The sequence below is a fragment of the Helianthus annuus genome, chromosome 13 (genome assembly GCF_002127325.2).
Source record: "Helianthus annuus cultivar XRQ/B chromosome 13, HanXRQr2.0-SUNRISE, whole genome shotgun sequence".
Classification (NCBI taxonomy): Eukaryota; Viridiplantae; Streptophyta; class Magnoliopsida; order Asterales; family Asteraceae; genus Helianthus; species Helianthus annuus.
The window spans coordinates 41600416-41611938 of NC_035445.2; positions in this window are offsets into that span (position 1 = coordinate 41600416).

Genomic DNA, 11523 nt, shown 5'->3' on the forward strand with positions numbered 1-11523 from the left:
GACGATAACAAAATTCGCATAAAAAAAAAGCAAATATTAACATACCAAGCATCAAGCACAATCAGTTGTTCACAAACATAACAGGTAAAGCAAAAATTAAAATTGTTCACAAGTCACCAAAAAATTACAAGGCCGTCCAAGGCCATACGCGGCACGCAGGCCGGAATCCTTCACTTAGGATGACTGGTCCCAGCACCGCCAGACGTGTTACCCTCATCATCAAGAGCCTTCTTCAACAAGGCGACACCATCTGGTTTCCGGGATAGCTTTTGAGCAGCCTTAACAACGGCAAACTCCAGGGACGAAAACCCCTTGCGCTTGGCAGCATACCTACCATCACAGTTCTCCTCGTAAAGCTCGAAATGGTAGTCTTTTTCATTATTGACAGCCGCAGCTTTACCCTTAGAATAGCCATACTTCCGACCACTATTGTACCCCGCTTGACCCAATTCAAACATGTACGTGGCAAGTTCAGGAGAGTTCACAATACGGTCAGCAAGCTACAAACAAGCAAACGGCAACATAAGAGGAATTGTCAAAACATGCCGAAAAACGAACATAAAGAAAGGAAGTTACCAAAGGTACTACACGTGACAGCAACCATCTGCAATCAGCAGATACCTCCTCAACAAGGAGCTCAGAAGCTTCACATTCAGAAGTTTTCTCCTCGAGAAGTTTTCCAGTGGCCTCACACTCGGAAACCTTCTGCTTAACAAGGAGCTCCAGCTTGTCGATACGAGCGACATATCCCTTCTCTTTCTTCTCAAACGCAATACGCGCTTGATGGGCATCATCAGCAAGTTCCTTCTTTTCACCAGACAACTGGACAATCGCTTCACGCTGAGATTGCATCTCAGCATTAGTACGTTCACACGCAGCTTCCCAATCCTTTTGTATCTGAACGTTAACCTGTTTTTCTTGCTCAAGTTGTCGTTCAGCATCTGAAACCCTCCATTGTAAACCTTTCTTCTCCGCATTAAACTTCTCTTTCTCTTCAGCAAGCGCCTTCCGGGCATCCTCAAACTCAACTGTCTCCTCCCCCATCAATCTCCATTCGCGGACAATTGCTTGAGAAGTAGCAAAGAAATTAACTCCAGCGCGCACATGATCATCCAATAACTCAAAACGATTGCGCCGCTTCTGGAACACCCTTTCAGCAGGAGGAGGAAGAGACATAGAGAAGAAATCATGACAGTTGCCCAAATCATCCATCCGGGAACCTTGAGTCAGATTCCACCGAGGAGCGTGCGGCAAGTCATCACAAGCAGGGTTGTGAGTATCCCAGGAATCAGCATGGACATTCTCAAACTGTGGACTACGAACAGCACCAGAAGTAGCACCACCACCACCTGGGGGGCGCTTAGTATAAATCGTTTGGCGCGGGGCGGTCTCGCTGGATTCCACCTCAGTGTCAACACCTTCACCACCTGCGCTACCACCGGCACCAGCACCACCTGCAACATCGCCACCACCCTCACCAACATTCTCAGCAACCGCTTCATCTTCCTTCTTCTTTTTCCCATGATCATCGCGAGGAGGGGTTAAGTCAATCGTACTCGAGGGAGGAGAAGCAGGAGGAGTGATTTGTGAAATATCCAACCTACGAGGCCCTTTACCTGACTTGACTCCTGCCATAAAGCAACAACAACAATCAAAAATAACTCGAAGAAACAGGTAACAAACATACAAATACAAAGCCATTACCAGTAGGAGCAGAAGCAGCAAATATCTCCTCCAAGAGATTCCCGCGACCTCCACTAAAAATACCCATATCAATTTCAGACTCGGAAGGGGCAGGCGGGGCTTCCTTATGGAGTTTAGCCTTTTTCGAAGCAAGAAGAGCAGCGGCCTGCTCGTCAAGTTTGCGTTTCTTATCTTCGAGGGCTTTTTTCTTCATTATCTCAGTCAAGGTAGACTGGTCATCCGGATCAGACACACGAGCTTTCTCACCAGCTCCTAAACCAGACAACGTATCATATACGACTACATAATCTAGAAAATGAAGAGTAGAGGGTCGTTCACGAAAAGTACCAGATGTTTTGCCCTCAACCCTCTTCTCCCCTTTCCCAGGCTTATCAGCTTTTGTCTTCTTTCTTGTCTCCACCTGAGCAGAAGGATCAGCAGGAATCTCTGCATCATCACCAACAACCTCATGAACAGGCTTGTTAACAGCAGCCTGCGCGGTACCTGCACGCGCGCAACGCGAAGTTAGACCTTCAAAAGATCTATCGGAACTTCCACTCGAGAGAACAATAACTTCCTCTCGAATAGGATCAATGGGGTCATCTTCATCATCTTCACCTAAGGCAACTTTGGCATATTTAGCAAAACTCTCATCAGATGGGTGCAAAAAACGGCCTCGAATTTGGTTTAACCACGTCGGCTTTCCATCTTCTTGGATCGCCTCAACCATGGCGCCCGCAACCTTCGGGTCCAAAACATTTATCAGACTATATCCAACTGTAAAAGACGAAGGGATAGGGAAGAACACACAAAAAAAACAAGATAATTCAAATATACTTTAAGGAAATCACATACATTTGCCTTGGTAACCATAAACAGGTACACCCAAGGGGTTCTTCGGTACCCACAACAAACTCATTCCAGCACCAACTAGGGCCATCTCCTCCAACTGAGAAATGGCAGTTGCTTTGTTTGTTAGTTTCTTGTACCAATCTTGTTCAGCAAAACCCACCAAAGCATCTACCTTCAGGATCCCTTCACCCACCGACCGGTAATGCATATCCACCGGAATAACACCTCGATGAATGTAGAAAAACTTCTGTTTCCAATCGTGCAAGCTCTTTAGAGGAACGGAGCAAACACGAGCAACACCTGTCCGGGCGTTGAAAGAATAGAAGCCATTGGTATAAGTAACACTGTAGAAGACGTTGAACATCTCAAATGTCGGATCAATACGGTGGGCTCTACAAACAAATTCAAAGTGAGTAATACGCAGAAGCCCAATCGCGTTAATTTGAGAAATATGGAGCCCATAGTTCCTCAACACCGAGGCAGTAAACTTGGTAATTGGAAGCCTGAAGTTACCCTCCCGGAAAAATGCAGCATACAAGGTCAAGTAGCCCGGAGGTGCATCCATGGCGGTAGAACCAGCGGTCGGATATTGGGCTCCCCACTCAGGACGAAAACCCATTCCTTGAACCAAATTGTGGAACTCTTCTTCCCTCCACCCTATCACCGCCTAGTTAGGGCCAGGAGGAGCCTTCTCTTTATTTTTTCTTTTCTTCTGAGAAGGATTAGCACCAGATATGATCAAAGAAAAGCAGAGAAATAAGATAGAAAAATCCAAGAAGGAAAGAGGAATGATGAAGAAAAGAGGGAGAGGAAACCAAACTTCAAATTTTGAAAAGTGAGGAAGAAGGAGAAACTGCCTCATATTTATACCCATCGCATTTAATGCGATGGGTAGTGGGCCGTCAGAGTCCGGAAAAGCAACCAATGGGGGAGAGACACGTCAGAAGAGAGAGAAGACGTCACCTCTTTTTTCGGAAGCATGGGTAACAGGGCCTGACAACGTGACAGAAAGTAATTGACGCAAACTGAAAAGGCGCTTGTTCACCTCCGATAAGACAGGGACACCAGACAGTCACATCAACATTCTCCCCAAGACAACAAAACTTCCCCTAGAAGGAAACAACAAGTTCCATGCGCCATGCGTCCATTTGGCTCAACTTTTTATAAGTTGCCAAAACCCATGCGCCACGCGTCCATTTGGCTCAACTTTTTATAAGTTGCCAAAACCCATGCGCAATGCGTCCATTTGGCTCAACTTTTTATAAGTTGCCAAAACCCATGCGCCATGCGTCCATTTGGCTCAACTTTTTATAAGTTGCCAAAACCCATGCGCCATGCGTCCATTTGGCTCAACTTTTATAAGTTGCCAAAACCCATGCGCCATGCGTCCATTTGGCTCAACTTTTTATAAGTCACCAAAACCCATGCGCCATGCGTCCATTTGGCTCAATTACCAAAATCCATGCGCCATATAAACCGCCACAAAAACCACTACCCTTATAAGTGCAGAATCCCTCCTAGACGATCAACTCAACTAGAAGGCACACTGGACTGGGGGGACTTGAAGAGGTATGGTCCCAATTCCCTGCCTACATGGCAGGGATCACACCACTTTTCGATCATACATGGCGCCTACACCAGCAAAGCAATCCAGAAGCTTCTAGAAAGTTCTGGAAGACGTCAAGGTGGCACCAAAGATGCTCCATCCGACAAAAAGGACAACACGTGTTACCAGTTGCAGAACGCCACATAGGCCTGCGGCAAATCAGGGGGCAGACGTGACAACGTCAGTACAACGTTTCCAACATGGACAAACGTAAGCGCGCCACGTGTACCACTACACCGGCTATGGCAGAGGAGACCAAGAGGATATTCCCCTTGGTCGGACAGCTGGCGCACAACAACAGCTGGCACAGGCGCTCCTCCCTCCTTCACCCTCCGGCTATAAATAAGACCCTTCATCATTCAGGTTGATCATCTTGGCTCTCTATACTCACACACTCAACACAGACTGTTTATTCTTCCTCAGAACAGTACTTATTCTCACGCCGGAGCCTGGTTAAGAGGAAAACCCCCATATTCCTCTCTTAACGAGACTAACGGTGTTGCTGTTTTGCAGGATCCAGGTTATTTCCACGAGTAAGATAAGAGATTAAACCCACAGAAGAAACTACCCTGCAGATTAACCTTGGTGTTATTCTGTGTTTCATCAGTTAGAAAGAAGAAAATAAAATATGCTAAAAGTAATTATAATAACAATAAAAAGTTTAAAGTTAAAAAACAACTAGGACTTAGACCCGCACGCGTTGCCGCGCGGGTACATTGCAAACATTGAATGAATTAGTCCAAACGTTGTGTCATGTATTAACCATATGAGAATGTGCGTTTTGACGTATCCAATTTAACCCAATAGCATTGCAGTTGAATCAAAATGTAAAGCAATTAAATTTATATTGTACAATCATAGTGCCTTTATATGTACGACCTAACTCATACATAAGAAACATAAAAAAAAACATAATCGAGGGTTGAAATTTTACCCCAAGCTCGTTGCGCCGGTTAGATGTGATAAGCTTTGTATATAAATTATAATAATTAAAAGGAAAGTGTTGGCAAAATATAACTATGTAGAATTGAACAAAAAGAACAAAAGTATAACTATGTGACATCGAACGAAAAAGAACAAAGGTAGAAATTTGGGCATGACCCAAAAAATATGTAGCTGATGAAAAGGAACATATAATATAAGCAAATGAACCGGGTGTAGTAGGAATCGAACTCGAGCAGCGCGTAGATCAGATGGAGGGCGGACCACCAAGCCAGACCTCAATACTTATGAAAATTTTAGATAACCTTCTATATATATAAAAGAACTTAGAACCCGCACGTTGCCGCGAAATCGTTAAACCGAACAAACAATAGACGTAAAAGACTAAAAATATTGTAATAAAACACATGTTGTGGGGTTGAGGCGTGTTAACTTGTAAAATGTAGACCAATTAAACCCAAAATATAGATGTAAAATCAATATATGTATAAATGATATGATTAATAGTAAATATGATATTTCTTTTACTCGATCATCTCGGAGAATATACTCTCTTTTACTATGTTGAAGCATGCTCAATCTCGAAAGTAACTGTGTTTATGTTTATAAAACTCGTAAAATACATACCTACTACTTTTTGGTGTATAGCAACAATAACTTTTTTAGTTAAATGAAACATTACAGTTTTATTAGATCACTGAAATATTACAATTTTTTTTACTACCATCAAATACCTCTTCCTTTTTCAATAAACACACCTTTGTAAGGCTTATAATTGACATGCAGATGAAATTCATTAGAAATACAATTTATATTTCTCCCAAATGCAACCCCAAAATCTTTTTTTGAACGGAAATAACAACCCTAAATTTATAAACCATCGTTACTATAAAGAGCAAAAAAAAACTTCCCCAAACTTTAATCCCCACCCCACTTCAATATCAGATTCAATCAATCGCCACACAACACCACCGGACAACCACGTCTACCAACGACGTCACTTCGGTACACCACACAACTACCGCCACCACCTAACACCATTCGTCAGATCTTTGGTAACAACCGATTAGCCGTTTCCCCAACCATCACCATCACCCATATCCAAACTCGTCACCACAGATCTGATTAGGGTGTACCGTCGTTCTTCACCAAAGCGATCGATCTGTTGCTTACATCTAAACAACTGTGGGAAAAAGTGGCTGTTGGTTTTCAGATAGATCTTCGACCGTTTGAAACCGTCTGTTCCAAATCATGGTTGTTGATTTTAAGCACAAACCTTTATTTATTTCTGATTCTCTTAAACATGGTCTAGATCATGAGCCTCTCTGAGGCTATCCATCTTAACGAACGTAGAGGTCGACTATGCCACGCCGCCGCCACTGCCGCGATGGTCATGTGGAATGGGGAAACATCTAGGAGCATAGGTGGTGCCCTGTGGTGGGTGATGATGTTGGGTAAATAACCAGTGGTGCAAAAAAAGGTAGTGAGAGAAAGAGGGGAGCGTGATAGAGAAAGACAGAGAGATGAAACTGAACAGTGAATGTGTGTGGAGACAGAAATTTAGTAAATTACAGAGGGTAAATAAGGCAAAAATGAATAAGACAAAAAATGAGAAATTGGTCGGTAAATGCCAAAACCCATGCGCCATGCGTCCATTTGGCTCAACTTTTTATAAGTTGCCAAAACCCATGCGCCATGCGTCCATTTGGCTCAACTTTTATAAGTTGCCAAAACCCATATGCGCCATGCGTCCATTTGGCTCAATTACCAAAATCCATGCGCCATATAAACCGCCACAAAAACCACTACCCTTATAAGTGCAGAATCCCTCCTAGACGATCAACTCAACTAGAAGGCACACTGGACTGGGGGACTTGAAGAGGTATGGTCCCAATTCCCTGCCTACATGGCAGGGATCACACCACTTTTCGATCATACATGGCGCCTACACCAGCAAAGCAATCCAGAAGCTTCTAGAAAGTTCTGGAAGACGTCAAGGTGGCACCAAAGATGCTCCATCCGACAAAAAGGACAAAACGTGTTACCAGTTGCAGAACGCCACATAGGCCTGCGGCAAATCAGGGGGCAGACGTGACAACGTCAGTACAACGTTTCCAACATGGACAAACGTAAGCGCGCCACGTGTACCACTACACCGGCTATGGCAGAGGAGACCAAGAGGATATTCCCCTTGGTCGGACAGCTGGCGCACAACAACAGCTGGCACAGCCGCTCCTCCCTCCTTCACCCTCCGGCTATAAATAAGACCCTTCATCATTCAGGTTGATCATCTTGGCTCTCTATACTCACACACTCAACACAGACTGTTTATTCTTCCTCAGAACAGTACTTATTCTCACGCCGGAGCCTGGTTAAGAGGAAAACCCCCATATTCCTCTCTTAACGAGACTAACGGTGTTGCTGTTTTGCAGGATCCAGGTTATTTCCACGAGTAAGATAAGAGATTAAACCCACAGAAGAAACTACCCTGCAGATTAACCTTGGTGTTATTCTGTGTTTCATCAGTTAGAAAGAAGAAAATAAAATATGCTAAAAGTAATTATAATAACAATAAAAAGTTTAAAGTTAAAAAACAACTAGGACTTAGACCCGCACGCGTTGCCGCGCGGGTACATTGCAAACATTGAATGAATTAGTCCAAACGTTGTGTCATGTATTAACCATATGAGAATGTGCGTTTTGACGTATCCAATTTAACCCAATAGCATTGCAGTTGAATCAAAATGTAAAGCAATTAAATTTATATTGTACAATCATAGTGCCTTTATATGTACGACCTAACTCATACATAAGAAACATAAAAAAAACATAATCGAGGGTTGAAATTTTACCCCAAGCTCGTTGCGCCGGTTAGATGTGATAAGCTTTGTATATAAATTATAATAATTAAAAGGAAAGTGTTGGCAAAATATAACTATGTAGAATTGAACAAAAAGAACAAAAGTATAACTATGTGACATCGAACGAAAAAGAACAAAGGTAGAAATTTGGGCATGACCCAAAAAATATGTAGCTGATGAAAAGGAACATATAATATAAGCAAATGAACCGGGTGTAGTAGGAATCAAACTCGAGCAGCGCGTAGATCAGATGGAGGGCGGACCACCAAGCCAGACCTCAATACTTATGAAAATTTTAGATAACCTTCTATATATATAAAAGAACTTAGAACCCGCACGTTGCCGCGAAATCGTTAAACCGAACAAACAATAGACGTAAAAGACTAAAAACATTGTAATAAAACACATGTTGTGGGGTTGAGGCGTGTTAACTTGTAAAATGTAGACCAATTAAACCCAAAATATAGATGTAAAATCAATATATGTATAAATGATATGATTAATAGTAAATATGATATTTCTTTTACTCGATCATCTCGGAGAATATACTCTCTTTTACTATGTTGAAGCATGCTCAATCTCGAAAGTAACTGTGTTTATGTTTATAAAACTCGTAAAATACATACCTACTACTTTTTGGTGTATAGCAACAATAACTTTTTTAGTTAAATGAAACATTACATTTTTATTAGATCACTGAAATATTACAATTTTTTTTACTACCATCAAATACCTCTTCCTTTTTCAATAAACACACCTTTATAAGGCTTATAATTGAAATGCAGATGAAATTCATTAGAAATACAATTTATATTTCTCCCAAATGCAACCCCAAAATCTTTTTTTGAACGGAAATAACAACCCTAAATTTATAAACCATCGTTACTATAAAGAGCAAAAAAAAAACTTCCCCAAACTTTAATCCCCACCCCACTTCAATATCAGATTCAATCAATCGCCACACAACACCACCGGACAACCACGTCTACCAACGACGTCACTTCGGTACACCACACAACTACCGCCACCACCTAACACCATTCGTCAGATCTTTGGTAACAACCGATTAGCCGTTTCCCCAACCATCACCATCACCCATATCCAAACTCGTCACCACAGATCTGATTAGGGTGTACCGTCGTTCTTCACCAAAGCGATCGATATGTTGCTTACATCTAAACAACTGTGGGAAAAAGTGGCTGTTGGTTTTCAGATAGATCTTCGACCGTTTGAAACCGTCTGTTCCAAATCATGGTTGTTGATTTTAAGCACAAACCTTTATTTATTTCTGATTCTCTTAAACATGGTCTAGATCATGAGCCTCTCTGAGGCTATCCATCTTAACGAACGTAGAGGTCGACTATGCCACGCCGCCGCCACTGCCGCGATGGTCATGTGGAATGGGGAAACATCTAGGAGCATAGGTGGTGCCCTGTGGTGGGTGATGATGTTGGGTAAATAACCAGTGGTGCAAAAAAAGGTAGTGAGAGAAAGAGGGGAGCGTGATAGAGAAAGACAGAGAGATGAAACTGAACAGTGAATGTGTGTGGAGACAGAAATTTAGTAAATTACAGAGGGTAAATAAGGCAAAAATGAATAAGACAAAAAATGAGAAATTGGTCGGTAAATGCCAAAACCCATGCGCCATGCGTCCATTTGGCTCAACTTTTTATAAGTTGCCAAAACCCATGCGCCATGCGTCCATTTGGCTCAACTTTTATAAGTTGCCAAAACCCATGCGCCATGCGTCCATTTGGCTCAACTTTTTATAAGTCGCCAAAACCCATGCGCCATGCGTCCATTTGGCTCAATTACCAAAATCCATGCGCCATATAAACCGCCACAAAAACCACTACCCTTATAAGTGCAGAATCCCTCCTAGACGATCAACTCAACTAGAAGGCACACTGGACTGGGGGGACTTGAAGAGGTATGGTCCCAATTCCCTGCCTACATGGCAGGGATCACACCACTTTTCGATCATACATGGCGCCTACACCAGCAAAGCAATCCAGAAGCTTCTAGAAAGTTCTGGAAGACGTCAAGGTGGCACCAAAGATGCTCCATCCGACAAAAAGGACAACACGTGTTACCAGTTGCAGAACGCCACATAGGCCTGCAGCAAATCAGGGGGCAGACGTGACAACGTCAGTACAACGTTTCCAACATGGACAAACGTAAGCGCACCACGTGTACCACTACACCGGCTATGGCAGAGGAGACCAAGAGGATATTCCCCTTGGTCGGACAGCTGGCGCGCAACAACAGCTGGCACAGCCGCTCCTCCCTCCTTCACCCTCCGGCTATAAATAAGACCCTTCATCATTCAGGTTGATCATCTTGGCTCTCTATACTCACACACTCAACACACACTGTTTATTCTTCCTCAGAACAGTACTTATTCTCACGCCGGAGCCTGGTTAAGAGGAAAACCCCCATATTCCTCTCTTAACGAGACTAACGGTGTTACTGTTTTGTAGGATCCAGGTTATTTCCACGAGTAAGATAAGAGATTAAACCCACAGAAGAAACTACCCTGCAGATTAACCTTGGTGTTATTCTGTGTTTCATCAGTTAGAAAGAAGAAAATAAAATATGCTAAAAGTAATTATAATAACAATAAAAAGTTTAAAGTTAAAAAACAACTAGGACTTAGACCCGCGCGCGTTGCCGCGCGGGTACATTGCAAACATTGAATGAATTAGTCCAAACGTTGTATCATGTATTAACCATATGAGAATGTGCGTTTTGACGTATCCAATTTAACCCAATAGCATTGCAGTTGAATCAAAATGTAAAGCAATTAAATTTATATTGTACAATCATAGTGCCTTTATATGTACGACCTAACTCATACATAAGAAACATAAAAAAAAACATAATCGAGGGTTGAAATTGTACCCCAAGCTCGTTGCGCCGGTTAGATGTGATAAGCTTTGTATATAAATTATAATAATTAAAAGGAAAGTGTTGGCAAAATATAACTATGTAGAATTGAACAAAAAGAACAAAAGTATAACTATGTGACATCGAACGAAAAAGAACAAAGGTAGAAATTTGGACATGACCCAAAAAATATGTAGCTGATGAAAAGGAACATATAATATAAGCAAATGAACCGGGTGTAGTAGGAATCGAACTCGAGCAACGCGTAGATCAGATGGAGGGCGGACCACCAAGCCAGACCTCAATACTTATGAAAATTTTAGATAACCTTCTATATATATAAAAGAACTTAGAACCCGCACGTTGCCGCGAAATCGTTAAACCGAACAAACAATAGACGTAAAAGACTAAAAACATTGTAATAAAACACATGTTGTGGGGTTGAGGCGTGTTAACTTGTAAAATGTAGACCAATTAAACCCAAAATATAGATGTAAAATCAATATATGTATAAATGATATGATTAATAGTAAATATGATATTTCTTTTACTCGATCATCTCGGAGAATATACTCTCTTTTACTATGTTGAAGCATGCTCAATCTCGAAAGTAACTGTGTTTATGTTTATAAAACTCGTAAAATACATACCTACTACTTTTTGGTGTATAGCAACAATAACTTTTTTAGTTAA